Source organism: Crinia signifera, chromosome 6 (assembly GCF_055691185.1).
Source record: "Crinia signifera chromosome 6, ASM5569118v1, whole genome shotgun sequence".
Classification (NCBI taxonomy): domain Eukaryota; kingdom Metazoa; phylum Chordata; class Amphibia; order Anura; family Myobatrachidae; genus Crinia; species Crinia signifera.
Genome location: NC_139222.1, coordinates 29853038 through 29866745, shown reverse-complemented (window position 1 = coordinate 29866745; position 13708 = coordinate 29853038). Strand labels below are relative to the sequence as shown.

Here is a 13708-nt window from a genome sequence, read left to right as displayed (position 1 = left end):
TAGACGCCAATGAGCGGAGCCTTCAGTTTGACGACAGCGGTGATCGGAAGCAGATGTCCCCCTGAAGAGCTGAAGATGTCGCTGCTGTCATTAATGGGCCAGTGGCGGACAAATCCAGATGTGGGCCGGAGAGTGCTTCAGCTGGTGCAAAGCAAAGAGCTAAATGAAGCACCCCCACTAAAGCCCCTTCCAACGTAGCAGTAGACAACCTTGGACACGAGTAATATACCCCCTAGACCACCTTGTGCTGGACATTAGACATGTTATGTTAAGCAGGCTGAGGGCCCATGCTAAAATGATACATGATTATGATCATTAGGTTCATGTCACTTTATATGCCCTTAAGAAGGCAGGCAATAGCACAAGCCCCTCTTGATTGGCTGGGCATTAGGCCCAGTCCACTTTTTAGTAATAGGTAAAGGGATCCCCTACTGTGTTTCATGATTTGTATAAAAGCCACTACTGTGGGGTAATGTATAAGGGGCAATACTGTGAGTGTAATGTGCATGATGCACTACTGTGTGGGCATATTGTGCAGTAAAGGCCATACTGTGAAGCAATGTGCCATACTGTGTTTGTATAATGTGCAACAAGATGCACTACTGTGTGGGCATAATGTGCAATAAGGACCCATACTGTGTGGGCAAAATGTGCAACAAGCGGCCATACTGTGTGGGCATAATGTGCAACAAGGAGCCATACTGTGTGGCCATAATGTGCAACAAGGAGCCATACTGTGTGGCCATAATGTGCAACAAGGAGCCATACTGTGTGGGCTTAATGTGCAACAAGCGGCCATACTGTGTGGGCATACTGTGCAACAACGGGCCATACTGTGTGGGTATAATGTGCAACAAAGGGCACTTCTGTGTGAGAATAATGTACAATAAGGGGCCATACTGTGTGGGCATAATGTGTGGGCATAATGTGCAATAAGGGGCCATACTGTGTGGGCATAAGGTGCAATAAGAAGCCATACTGTGTGGGCATAATGTGCAAAACATATTGGTACTATTGTGTGGAAACCCCCCCCCCCCCCTCACTGTGTGGCCACTGCCATTTTTTGCATAAAGGCCCCCACCTGGCAAATCTTTACATTACATTAGGCATCTATTGGGGCAATTCCCCATTCTACTGATGCCTGGGTCGGCCATCAGCAAAATCCAAGATGTTGTAAATCCTAGAAACACTGATTCCATCCCAAAAATAAATGGAATGGTCAAGTTGGGTGTTTTTAACACGTAGGATTTTGCTGATACCTCAAGAAACCGCAAGAATGAAGCGGTATCAGGGATTTGCCGGGTAGATGTATGGCCCACTTTTGACAAGTCCATCATACAAACATATTTGTAAATGAAACATTTTTGTTTTTGTTGCATGAGTTTGCTTATAAATCTAATTATTATTAAAACAACTCACCCGCAATATGTCCCTTATCCTGCGGGGAAGGTTGTGGCCACTTAGATGGGACCTTGCGTCTGGGCGGAGGTGCTTTGCAAAGAAGATAAACACTATTAAACAATTAAAAATAGGGGAAGAACCGAAGGACAAAAAAACCCCCGCTATTAGACAAGCTCAATAAAGATTTAGGGGGGAATTCAGTGTATCTATATTGTATAAAAGGGGCAACTGGTACTAAAAAATTAAAAATCTATATATTCATAAAAACTAACTACTTCTCACCTCTATGAGGTAAAGTACTCAACGGACCAAATTACTCCTTTGTGTGATAAAAAAAAATAGAAAGTGACAGCAATTTTTGCAGGGACACTGATCTGCCGCAAACTTGCTGGATATGGAGAGAGGTAGCTGCGAATACAGAGATTGGAGGTAGGAGCAGAAAAGGACTGGGGGTGGGGTGGAGAGTTTGTGGGCTAAAAACGATCACAGCTCAATGTGAAAGTAAAAACTGTCACAGCTCAAAGTAAAAGTACATTGCAGAAGCCGTCATTTTGATGGACTTTTTACTAGTAAGACATAAAAAGAAAATTATAGGAGCTTATCTTTTAAAATGAGATATGTTCAGGAATCACCCGACGCGTTTCATCCTTAGGACTTCATAAGGGGTAGTAAATAGTGACAGAACAAGGAGAATGGCTGCATATATCCTGTATTATTATTACTCACGGAGGCCGAGTTCTGCGGGACTAGCCTCCTCCGTAATCTTCACATCTCTCTGAACTGGACCCTACATGTGTAACATTATAGCAATAAAGCATAACGATACAGGAATTCATATACCCCTAAATACTTCATAGTAACATTATCAGGTCATAAACTTACATTCATCATTAGAATATAAAAATTCCATCTACCTGGAAATCATGTATCGGGATAATGTAATTGTCCCCTTTACAATGAACTTCATCCATTGGACAGTAGACGTGACCTTTGGTGAGGATTAGGGAAACTGCAGGCGTGCCTAAGCTTTTTAGGGAGGGGTGTGTGATGTCAGCTTCAGGCCGGATATGCCTTTTTCCATCGCACTGCTAAGTCTAGTGCTACTCTGAACCAGCGATGACTGTGTACTGTGTAAAAAACATCGATGGTGAGCCTGTTACGATGGGTTTTGGACATATTTGCATGGCTGTAGCCGTACACATCCATTTGCTCAGTGATCACAGGCGGATTTAATTCTAGCGGGGTGGCGTCTTAGCTGACCGCTGGACGCAGCGCCCAATTTGTGAGGGTGCGATCAGGTGTGAATCAGGGCCATGGTCACACATATGCTGTAGGTTGGGGACCCCAGACTCAGTGATAGACCACCAGGGCCCAGCCCCACGTTGTTGCCAAACATATAAAGGTGTGGAGCAGGCTGCATTGTTCAGCTCCTACCTCTTCTGTTGATGCCTTAAAATGGAGGCGCGGATGTTTCTTCTGCCCCGTGGCTGTGACAGCAGCGCGCACATAGAGTAAGTAGATCCGCAACAGGTGAGGGAGCGGAGGGGAGATAAGTAGGTACTGTAGGTGGTTGATCATAGTTAAGAGAAACTACTTTTTAGAACAAGGTTTTTTTTAGGATAATTGGGTTTGATTTTTGGGTTGAAGAGGCTAAGGGGCCCATTTATCATACTAAGGGGCCCATTTATCATGCCAATAGCCGCAAATATATTAAGTATCATTGGAATGTATCAGGAGGGACCACAGCAAGAATCTCTGATCCCTGCTGCGATCCCTCCTGCACTGCCACCGGCTGCTTCCCCCATAGGTTACTATTGGGTATGCGAAGCTGGCCGATGTATCAACATCGGGCAGCAACGCTTCGCATCCCTGGGCTATTGCCATTCTGAGATGGCGGTAGCCCATTGTAGCCTATGGGCTATAGATTGCACTTCCGCTGGGGCAGTGCGGTTAGTGGGGTCGGTAAGGGGTCAGCACTAACCACACATGTGCAGACACCCCCCGGCGCCCGGCTCAGCACATCGCATGGACAGGCTCCTTTCGGAGCCCTGTCCCTGTGCGCCAGGAATGATACATCCCGCCAATAGGATCACATTTTTACAATGCTATCCTGGGAGGTAACAATCCGCCCAGATCACATTGTAAATGCGATCTGTGATAAATGGGCCCCTAATGCTTTTAACTCCTTTGCCGCTGAGGGTTTTCTCACCCTGGTGCTTAGGGTATTTATATAGTAATTTAGTTAGAATCAGGGCTGGGTGCCGGGACACGGAGGCAGCACGAGTGTGGTGCAATGGGGGCCTTGATGGCCTCACTGGTGTCACCAATGTGGGCAGTACTGCGGCGCCAATGTCAATATGGGACCGGGTGGTCCCACCAACGACACCGATGGAGGCGTGCCCGGCACTTACATAGGAGAATGGGAATAGATGTCGTGTGTGTGTGTAGGGCATCTATTCACGTGACGGCACGGGCAGGGTGTTTTAGCAGGGTGCTGCTAAAGTGCCATACAGAAAAGGAAGAACCACAAGTCTAGCTATAGCTGCTGTATGAGGAGTGTGTAAGTATCCTATAAATTGATAGGCCAAAAAGAAAAAAGAATTATACAGCGCTAGGTTTGACTGAATGAAACACACTACCACATGTAAAAAGTTAATAACACAGGGTTGCTGACCCTCCCGGAATTATCAGGAAAATCGGGTCCCCCTCCCAGACCCCCCGGAAGGGTGGGCAACCCTCTCGGAATCAGACCCCCACTGAGCCCCCCCGATCGCTGCATTAAAATGCCGCAATCCGCGGGTCTCAGAGGAGGGAGCAGAGCTAAAATGACACTCGTGTCGTTTTAGCCCCGCCCCGTCCATGGAGATCAGTGATTTTGACTATTTCCCTAATGGGGGCGGGGCTTAATGACGTCAGTCAAGCGCCCCCCCAGCGGAGAATTTGAAAGTCGGGAACCCTGCGTTATACTATACAGTAACACCCTTATAAATGTTTTGTTACACAGTAGTATCACTACACAGTACACTACACAGTATTGCCACTTACACAGAACACCCACAGTAGTTGTGCCACACATCATGCCCACAGTCGTAGTGCCCAGTACACATAATACCCAAATTAACAGTGCACAATACACCCACAGTAGTAGTGCCACACCTAACGGTACTTATGTACTAACTGGGCTGCCGATTTTGAAATCGGGTCCATCGCATCGCATCCGACCATATCGCATGCGATGCGATGCGATGGACCCGATTTTTCCATAGGATTCAATGTTAAAATGGACTGAGTCCATTTTAACATGTAATTCAATGGGAAAAGGGGTCCTTTTCATACCCCTACTATCCAAGTGGGCATGGAGTTGGATATAAACCTGTAGCGAGCCACCGAGCCCGAAGCGTGGTGAGCGGACACAGAATACCGTCCGCTCGCTACGCTCGCCACAGGTTTATATCCAACTCCATGCCCACTTGGATAGTAGGGGTATGAAAAGGACCCCTTTTCCCATTGAATTCCATGTTAAAATGGACTCAGTCCATTTTAACATTGAATCCTATGGAAAAATCGGGTCATCGCATCGCATCTGATTGTATGCCTTAAGTTAAGGCATACAATCAAAAAAATCGGCAGCCCAGATAATACATAAGTACCCACATAACACCCACAGTAGACATGTCACACATAATGTGCCAATTACACATAATGCCCACTGTAGTAATGCCCCTTACACATAATGCCCATAGTAGTAGTTGGGTGGTGTGGTTATTACACAAGATATCTGCACAGTGCTTAGATTGGAGAACTATTAAGCTGCTGATGCGGCTGATGCTTTAATCAAAATAAATCTTCAAATAAAGACAAAGAAAACTTTATTTTTATAATCTATGCATCCATTTTTAAATGGTCAGTAGTGTGATTAGGGGATCAATCCTATTTTTTGCAGCTGCACTAAATCTCGCACCCTTCGCATCCTGGGGTAGCGAGCACTTTTGTTGCCGTAATGATTTGCATCAGAAAATGAATTATAAATAATAGGTTCAAACCCTGGGGAGAATGTGGAGAGGCTGTGGGATGCCAGGTATCCGCGTCCACCCACCTACCACACCTGCCACTCCACCACCCACAGCACCCCCACATCCACCTGTGGAAACACCACACACACTCCTTACACACCTGCCCCTCCCCCACCCATGGCACACCAGGCTCTCCCACATCCACAGCAGGCCCAGACCCTGTCTAAACATTTTTTTAACTTATAAATGCAATAAAGCTGGGGTAGCCAACCCTAGTCCTCGAGAGCTACCAACAGTGCATGTTTTGCAGGTCTCCTCACAGAATCACAAGTGAGCTAATTAGCTCCATCTGTGTATCTTTTAAAATGTTTCAGTGATTAATGAGTGCAGCTGTGCAGCAGCTAGGTTGTCTGGAATATGTGAACTGTTGCATACCCTCCAACATTTGAATATAAGAAATCGGTACACATTCAGAAAGAGGGCGTGGTCATTAAAAAGGGGGCGTGGTCATGTGCAAAAAGGGTGCAGCCACGTCCCCTACTGAATGTGTACTGTGCACCAACCAACTACTACACCCCATGGCTATATGTACCCAGGTTACCTAGGATTGCTGATGGTGTCCCCTGTCCCGTTGCTCCGCTGTTGCATGAGGCGGGCAAGATTCAAATTTAATTTCCAGACCGCTGTGTTATGATTGGCTGCAGTGCCTGCACTGTGATTGGCCGCAGATTGTGTAGGCGGCTACCATTGGCTGCAGCACTGTCAGTATTATGCAAACTTATTTATACAGATGGGCAGCTCCCCTGTCAGCCAAGCCAGCATCGGCTGTCATATTCTGCAGTTCCCCATAACAGCACCACTATAGTGGATCCCCAGCTGCTATCAGGCTCCAAGTGGCCAGCAGTGCATGCTGGGACTTGTGGTTCGGAACAGGAAATTAACGTTTGCAAAACTTGGCCAGCAGATGCGACTACTGGTATAAATTAAGTTCAGGAAAAGGAGGCGAAGAAGTAGCGGGAGCAGTCGTCCACCCCCGAAGACACTCCACTTTTCTTACCAGTTGGTCTGTATCGTCCATTGCGGGTCGGGTGGGCACAACAAGCTGGGCCACAGAACGCTAACTCCTGCTGCTCCAGTGTTGCCGCCTTCTCCTCCTCCCCCCGCACGCCCGGGACTGGTGCGAGCTTGCCGCCGCACATGAGTTAGGCAGCTTGCTCTGCATGACACCCAGGCCAGTGCAGGAAGGGAAGCGCCGCTGAGTCAGTATAATAGGGCTGAGCAACTACACGTGTGGGTTAGTTTCTCTGGTACTTATGTATTAACTTACCCCTACTATCCAACTACGCATGGATTTGATTTTATATAGTGTGGCGAGCCACCGTGCCCGAAGCGTGGTGAGCACACGTGGTCTCATAAGAAAAACGGGAGCCCAGATATTACATAAGTACCGTTTCTCTTCGTGGAACCCTTACTCTGCGACTGCAGCCAGAGTCCAGACACTCCTGTGCTGCCCGCACCTTCAATGACACCAGTGCAGGGTTGCCTAAAACCGGTACACTATGATTTAGCCGGTACAGACCATTTAAAAACGGTACTGTACCGACTAAATCGGTACAGTTGGAGGGTATGCTGTTGGTAGCTCTCGAGGGCTAGGGTTGGCTACCACTGCAATAAAGGACCTCACAAGTTAAGGAGGCGGAGCAATGAATCACCTAGTATAATAATATGTTTTGCAAATTAAGCTGAAAGTTGTCAGTACAGTCACACAGCGAGTCTGACAGCACAGTTACACGGTTCTAACTTAACAACAAAATTAATATTGCGTTGGTCCATGGTGGCTGTGCCACTACCAATTCTGAATGAATTGGTAACCCCATCGCCAAGGGGCCACGCCCGATAGCCATGCAATAACAGCCACGGGTGGGGGGGGGGGAGGGGAGGGGGAGTGGGATGGGATGGGTTTCTTTGTCTCAGGTTCCCAAGCCTGTATGTGGGTCTCTTTGTCTTCGGTTCCCAAGCCTGTATGTGGGTCTCTTTGTCTTCGGTTCCCAAGCCTGTATGTGGGTCTCTTTGTCTTCGGTTCCCAAGCCTGTATGTGGGTCTCTTTGTCTTCGGTTCCCAAGCCTGTATGTGGGTCTCTTTGTCTTCGGTTCCCAAGCCTGTATGTGGGTCTCTTTGTCTTCGGTTCCCAAGCCTGTATGTGGGTCTCTTTGTCTTCGGTTCCCAAGCCTGTATGTGGGTCTCTTTGTCTTCGGTTCCCAAGCCTGTATGTGGGTCTCTTTGTCTTCGGTTCCCAAGCCTGTATGTGGGTCTCTTTGTCTTCGGTTCCCAAGCCTGTATGTTGGTCTCTTTGTCTTCGGTTCCCAAGCCTGTATGTGGGTCTCTTTGTCTTCGGTTCCCAAGCCTGTATGTGGGTCTCTTTGTCTAACTCACGCCGCACCCACAACGTTTCAGAAATTTGGAGGCCCTTGACCTGGATGAGCCAGGGGGCACCTGCACAGCTGGGCAATCAGCCACAGACAGGGGTGGGCATTTGGGAGCATTGACCGGGTCTGCTGGCTTGGTCTTGAATTTGTCTTCCGGCTTGGTCTTGAATTCGTCTGCCGGCTTGCTTTTGACCGGTCCTTCTGGCTTGATTTTGACCGGGTCTGCCTGCTTGTCCTTGACCAGGTCTGCCGGCTTGGTCTTGAATTTGTCTGCCGGCTTGGTTTTGACCGGGTCTGCCGGCTTGGTTTTGACCGGGTCTGCCGGCTTGGTTTTGACCGGGTCTGCCGGCTTGGTCTTTAATCTGTCTGCCGGCTTTATTTTGACCGGGTCTGGTGGAAAGATGTTGAATGGGCCTGCAGACTTGTACTTGAACGGGTCTGCCAGCTTTCTCATGCGTAGGTCTGCCAGCACGTACTCGAATGGGTTAGCCGGCATGTACTTGGATGGGTCTGCCAGCAGGGACTTGACTTTTTCTGCCACCAGGTACTTGACTGGGTTATCCGGCCTGTACTTGGATTGGTCTGCCAGCCTGTACTTGAATGTGTCTGCTAGCTTGGATTGTTCTGCCGGCTTGTGCTTGACCTTGTCCGGGTCTGCCGCCTTGTACTTGAATAAGTCTGCCGGCTTGGTACGTTCTGCCGGTTTGTGCTTGACCTTGTCCGGGTCTGTCGCCTTGGATCGTTCTTCCGGCTTGTGCTTGACCAGGTCTACCGGCTTGGCCTTGATCACCGTTGCCGGCTTGGCCTTGACCGTGGTCGTCGGCTTAGCCTTGACCATGGTCGGGTAAGTGGCCTCTGGGTAGAGTGAGATCCGCTTATATGGTGGGGGCCTTCGCGCCGGATGATTATTTACCACAAGTGCATACGGAGGCCAGTGTGGTGTTGCTGATATTTGAGCAATAGGCATGTCAGCTGTGACTACTTTGGACACTCTTGTGAAATGAATTTCCGCTGTGACTTCTCTAGACTGTGACTTATCTTCTTAAGAGGCTGCAGCAGAATGAGGACCAGCAGCTCTGAGCACTCTTATTTATAACCTCTGTTTGGGCATTGTGATGTCATAATAGTTGTGTTCTATGCATTGTGATGTAATCAAGTACTTTCTAGATGCCCAGACATGCCCAAGCCAGTTCAAAAGTTTGGAATCGCATAGATATTTCCTTATTTTATAAAGAAAAGCAATGTTTATTTTTAAAATAAACATAACCTTAAATTAATCAGAAATACACTACACTGTTAATGTGGTAAATGCATAGTTGCCTTCTCTCCTAAATTTTACAGGAGACTCCCTGAAATAGCAGCAATCGCCCTCTCTCCCTGATTAGTCTAGCAATCTCCCTCATTTCACCTAGCCCACATTATGTAGCTGTTACATTTTCGGAAAAAAGGGATAGAAGGATAGATGAACAATCCCTGACACGTACTAGTGACTCTTCTTTAGCAAGTATAGTAGCTCTTACTAACTGCTTTGGGGATCATCTACATTTGGATATGTAATTTTAATAGTTTCCTCTCAGATGTAGTAAAACACACCCACGCTTCTAGGTGCCAAATTCACAATATCTTCAAATATGGAACTAGACACGCCCTTTGGGTGGAGCATGACACACCCCCTCAATGGGCACTGTGCTACATTCTACTACCAAACATAATCTCCCTGAAATTAGTTTTGAAAAGAAGGCAAGTATGATCTTAAGCAATAAACCACATTCTAGAGCAGTAATCCTAGATAGTGTCTGGAAAACAGAAAGTGAAACTAACACTCTGTTCCCAGCTACCAAACACCATGAGGTGAGGTAGGGGACATGTACCCCAACACTAGGACAGTGTTGGTATTGGGTAGTAGTAACCTTCCTCTATCACACTAATCACCATGAGGTGAGGTAGCTGTGCATGACATAGGCTGTGACAGGCAGCTCCACACTCCTCTGCTATAATGCCTAACCCACAGCACCTGGTGTGCACATGTGGTCTCCCACTCAGTACTAACCAGGCCCCACACTGCTCAGCTGCCAAGATCAGATGAAATTAGGTCTATCCAGTGTGGTATGGCTGGGGTCTGGGAGAAGATGGGAGCCCTGTGGCAGAAAGCCCCTGAAGGGAACGGTCTACAGCAGGGCTGGGCAATTGCGGCCCTCCAGATGTTGATGAACTACACATACCAGCATGCCTTGCTTCCGTTTCAGCTTGGCCACATAGCAAAATGAATGCAAAGCATCCTGGGATGTGTAGTTCATCAACATCTGGAGGGCCGCAATTGCCAAGCCCTGGTCTACAGGGTTGTGGAGACAAAAAAAAAAAAATCACACACAGCGCCTTAATTAGGACAGTGGGTAACAGGGGCGTAGGGAGGGCGGAGCACAAGCTCCAGGCGCAGAGAGATCAAGTGGCGCCGGAGCAATGCAAACTGTGCCGCTGGCTCCCCAGTAGGGTGACCAACTCATCCCTTTAATTCGGGACACATATTAATTACACAGGTTCTGTGGCAGTTTAAAACCAGGTGAAATGGAGTCTTGGGGTGTGGCAGTTTAAAACCAGGTGAAAGCCAGCCACAGAACCTGTGTAATTAATATGTGTCCCGGATTAAAGGGATGAGTTGGTCACCCTACTCCCCAGCCCTGCTTACCCGCTCCCTCCCCCGCCTGGCTGCGGCACTTACAGTGCTAGTACTTCAGTCAGTGTGCGTGGAGGTGCCGGGATTCAGCATTCAGAGGCACCCGGCAGGACGGAGAGGCAGGGACAGTGGCATCATGGGAATTGTAGTTTATATGTTACTGCTCAGACTTTGAGCAGTTAACTATTAAACTACAAATCCCATGAGGCCATGCTTTGCCCATACCTCCCAACTTTTGCAGCTCAGCAGTCGGGACACTGCTGCTGCGCGCCTCTGGCGCGTTGAAATTTTATGGGGGTGTGGCCTAATTTGGGGGCATGTCCTATACTCGCGGCTCCCCCGCGAGGCCACGCCCCCATTTTGCCGCTATGGGGGCATGACCCAGAGGCTCTGTGAGCCTCTAGCCATGCCCCCAGCCCCCTGGCTGCGTAGAATAGACGCTGTGCGCATGCGCACAGCGTTTATTCCCCGCTGCTTAGCAGCTGACAGGGGGACTCCCAACAGCCCCCCACACCGTGGGACACTGCCGCCCGCGGGTGGGACAGCGGGACAGGCCCTGACAATCGGGACTGTCCCGATAAAATCGGGACTGTTGGGAGGTATGCTTTGCCCTTGGCAGGAAGTCTCACACTGAATAAACAGTGGAAACACGCTGCCTGGTGACATGCCTGCGAGTCAGACAGAGACACTGCAGTTACGATTCTGGAGGGAGACAGCTCTGCAGTTCTCTCCCTCCCCCTACCTCCCCTGCGTTTATCTAAGCTTCAGCAGCAGCATCAGGAAGAGGACCCTCCGTGACAATGTGTCATCAATGAGGGTAAAGATTCTGTAATGTGGCTTGTAGTTAATTAAATTGGCAGCTCCTGCAAACAAAATGGAGTGTGTGTGTGTATATGTATGTGTTATCTGCGTGTATGTGCAGGTGTTGTATATATGTGTGTGTGTGTGAGAGCAGGGACTCCCCCTGGATGGAGGTGAGAGGCGATCCCCTCCAACCCCCTCTGCCCGAGCGACTTAGCGGCTGCCGCATCACCCCCCCCCCCCTTCACATGCCGCCTGCACCAAGCATCTCCCCCCTCCCATCCCCCGGGACCCTCTTACTTGCTGCAGGAGGTGCCGGTCAAAACGCTTATGTTGACTGGCTGTTTCCTGTCTCCTGCCGCGGCACTAGACCTGAGCCGGCCCGACGCCCAGCAGGTGACTTTGAGACCACAGCCTCCCTTCAGCGCTGCAAGTCAGAGGGCCAGATGTATTAAGCTTAAGATAGTGATAGAGTGATAAACAACCAGCCAATCAGCTCCTTCCTGTCATTTTTCAAACTTAGCCTGTAACATGGCAGGTAGGAGCTGGTTGGTTGGCTGTTTATCACTCTCCATTTTATCACTTTTTGAACTTTGATACATCTGGCCCAGAGTGAGCAGTTAGCCCGACTGCGGTCCCTCCATCACCATATACACCCCGGCTGTGGCGAGTCCTTTCTGGGTTGTGGGTGGCACCCACTGTGTGTGTGTGTGTGGGGGGTTTGTGCTGACCACTTGCCTAGGTTGCCGGGGAACCTTGCACCGGCCCTGTGTGTGTGTGTGTGTGCGTACATATAAATGGAAGCATGATGGCTCCCGTCAGCAGTGTAACTAGAAATGTTGTGCCCTCCTTCCAAAAAAGTTTTTGGTTTTATGTGTCAAATGGGTATTATGGTTTGTTATATAGTATGTAATGGGCATGTGAATTTATGTGTAATGGGCATTACGGTGTGTCTTATAATGTTAGGCTGCTCCCCCTTTTCATCATGCAAGAGCCCCGCCTACTACAAATCTGGGGGGGCGCAAAACGTGCCCTTGCTCCGGGCACCGTGGCACGTAGCTACACCACTGATGGGTAATGACAGGCACTACACTAATTGGAAGAGACACAAACATAAGATAAGTGTCTCTGTTATCTGCTTCTGTGAGCCTACCACAGTAGTAATAAAAGTAACAGAGTATACTAAATAAAAACACAGATAACCTCAATTAGTGAGAAAAAATAGGGTCAAAATTAACCCCTATATAGGCATCTACTCCCAACAACCAGCACCATGAGGTGAGGAAGGGGGAATATGCAACCTGACACCAGGACAGTGCAGGACAGGGAGGCATAACACTCAGCGCCAGCAGTCTCTCCTTCAAGTCTCCCTCCGTGCAGCATTCAGGATAGGCAGTGTCTGACTAACACTCTGGCACAACTGTTTGAAACTAGGGATGGCCATCGACCATCGATGATTCGAAATCATTGATGGTTCATGGCCAATGTCGAATACTTTTGCCATCGATGAGGGAGAACCAGATGGTTTCCCTCCATCGATGGAACAGCAAAACTATTTTTTGCTGTTTTTTTTTTCCAAAGTGCCGGGACATGGAGCATAGCTCCGCCCCTGGCACCTGCAAAGCCCCACCCCTGTGTTTTGATTGGCCCACAGGCCAATCAAACACAATAGATGACCATCGATATGTAAAAATATCGATGGTCATCCATTGCATACTTTAGCACTATCGATGGCCTGTTGCAGAATTGCCATCGATGGCAACGATGGCCATCCCTATTTGAAACAGGCACCAGAAGGAAGGAGAGAGGCGGGAGTGATGTCACCCAGGCAAGAAATTTGATACAAAGGACCTGCACTGGGGCTGGGGGTGGAGCTATGGGCTGCTAAAAAAAAAGAAAAAGAACCCCCTCCCGGAGCCTAACCAGGGCTATATGCCCATATAGGACCTGCAACAGGTCAGCCCTGGTGGCCTAGAGGGGAGACCGAAAGAACGGGACCCAGCTGCCGGGATCGCCGGAGTTGCCTCCTCCGCCAGCGGTGGTCACCGCTATAGGTATGCCGGAGCCCCACACCGGGACTCCGCTTACCTGACTGAAGCTTCCAGACGTTGCAGCGGCTCCCCCAATGCCTTGTGGAGATGCTGAGGCATCTGGCCATGGAGGTCAGAGACCCAGCACAGCGTGCTTCCTTCTGCTGCAGTGCACTGTGCACAGCGCCTGCAGCAGGCAACCTACAGCACCTGGTGTTCCCATGTGGTCTCCCACAAAAGTACTAACCAGGCCCAACACTGCTTAGCTGCCAAGATCGGATGAGATTGGGCCTATTCAGTGTGGTATGGCTGTAGGTTGAAATAAAAGAAAAAAATGAAGTTTAAACCAGGGCTGCACTCTCA

The 13708-nt window shown here is 49.0% G+C and overlaps 1 protein-coding gene, 1 non-coding gene and 1 pseudogene across 2 annotated transcripts in view; 1 reads left to right on the top strand and 2 right to left on the bottom strand.

Annotated features, from left to right (window-relative positions):
• The window catches only part of LOC146010213 (uncharacterized), a 156373-nt gene that overhangs the window by 71008 nt on the left and 71657 nt on the right, over window positions 1-13708 (top strand). The gene's annotated exons all lie outside the window — the stretch shown is intronic.
• On the bottom strand, window positions 9843-9960 carry LOC146011768 (5S ribosomal RNA; annotated as a pseudogene).
• LOC146014276 (5S ribosomal RNA) lies at window positions 13544-13662 on the bottom strand. Its single transcript, XR_014447226.1, has one exon. It is a non-coding gene; the product is annotated as a 5S ribosomal RNA (ribosomal RNA).